This window comes from Pogoniulus pusillus, chromosome 27 (assembly GCF_015220805.1).
Source record: "Pogoniulus pusillus isolate bPogPus1 chromosome 27, bPogPus1.pri, whole genome shotgun sequence".
Taxonomy (NCBI): Eukaryota; Metazoa; Chordata; class Aves; order Piciformes; family Lybiidae; genus Pogoniulus; species Pogoniulus pusillus.
The window spans coordinates 15,160,857-15,162,459 of record NC_087290.1 but is presented as its reverse complement, the minus strand read 5'-3'; positions in this window follow the sequence as shown (position 1 = coordinate 15,162,459).

Sequence of the window (1,603 nt, the reverse complement as noted above, 5' to 3'; positions counted from 1 at the left end):
GGTAGAGTGGACAGCTGGAGGTGGTAGCATCTGAAACTATACTAACATGCATTGCCAGGGCCTGTCATCTGTGCACAGTGAGGACTCCAGCAGAAGTCATTGTGTGGCTTTACAATTTTACCCACTGATGAAGTGTCAAAATCCAGAGAAATCACACAGGCACAGCACAGCTCACTGAAAGAGCCTCATGGAGGCTCCTCTGTTAGCAGGGAGCACAAAGGTACCTCCTTTCTCATTCTATTTTGACTGGTGCAGACAGCTTCACTGTTCGTAAAATGAGTTTATGGTAAGGAGTCCTGCACTGCTAATAGTAATTCCCACATGCTGGCATCCTAAAGCACTGGAAATTGCCCTGTACTTGTGTAAACTTTTCTTAATTCCAAGATCAGACAGCTCAGACACTTTGAGGACGATGCTGGATATTACTTCTCTCGTATGAGAAAAGGCTGAGGGACCTGGGGATGTGTAGCCTTGAGGAGGCTCAGAGGGGATCTGATGTCTGCAAATACTTTAAGCATGGGTATCAAGAAGGGGCCAGTCTCTTCAGTGGTGTCCTGATAGGACAACAGGCAATGAAGACAAACTGGAACACAGGAAGTTCCATCTCAACATGAGGAAAAACTTCACTGTGAGAGTGCTGGAGCACTGGAACAGGCTGCCCAGAGATGTTGTGGAGTCTTCTTCTCTGGAGACCAAAAACCCACCTGGATACATTCCTGTGTGGCCTGCCCTAGGTGAACCTGCTCTGGCAGGTAGGCCAGACTAGACAATCTCTGGATGTCTCTTCCAACCTCTACTGTTCTTTTGATTCTGTGATTCAGTTCCCACAGCTGCTTCTCACCAGACTTGTTCTCCATACCCTTCACCAGCTTTGATGCCCTTCTCTGGTCTCACTCCAGACCCCAGTTTCTTTCTCTCTAAAGATCAAAGAGCAGTTTTTACTGGAATACATCTTGGCATTCATGGGCTGAACTTCACTCAGCCAAAATCTGGGTAAATTTTACCTGTAAATCAATTTTGCAGACTTCTTTCTATTGGCAGAATTACTGATTACTGGCTGCAGTTATTTTTGTTGTGTGGGATCTACAGCACGAGAGGTAGTGGAAAGTGCTCACCTGCAAGTGTTTTGTGACTCACGTACTAGAGGATACCAGTCTGTAGTTGCTGCAGTAAAGAAATCTGCACTGGGCCCCTCCCATGGCCATGGTCACTGGGTTTGGGGGTTTTTGGTTTTGTGATTATATGATTCAGCTTAAGCTCTGTTTAAGCTTTTTGACTGAAAAGGCAAATGCTGTTCCTTAATCCTCAATCTTTGCTGGTAGCTACTAAGTGGCATTATTTATAGCCCATGCAAGAATGAACTGCTTATAATAATGGTGACTCAAGCCTATAAATCTTCCTAATTATTGCCAGGACTGTTGGTGCCATTCTTGTTGTGATGTTTATACAAAAGTGCTTAGAACCTTTAGAGATTGTTAGTCCACTTTTCCCTCTTTACCACGCAGCTTCACTGCAACGAACACTTTAACCCTTTGTCTGCAAAACTGGGTACAAGTTTGCCTAGATTAGGTTCCCGTCTCTCCAGAAAATGAGCAAACCACAA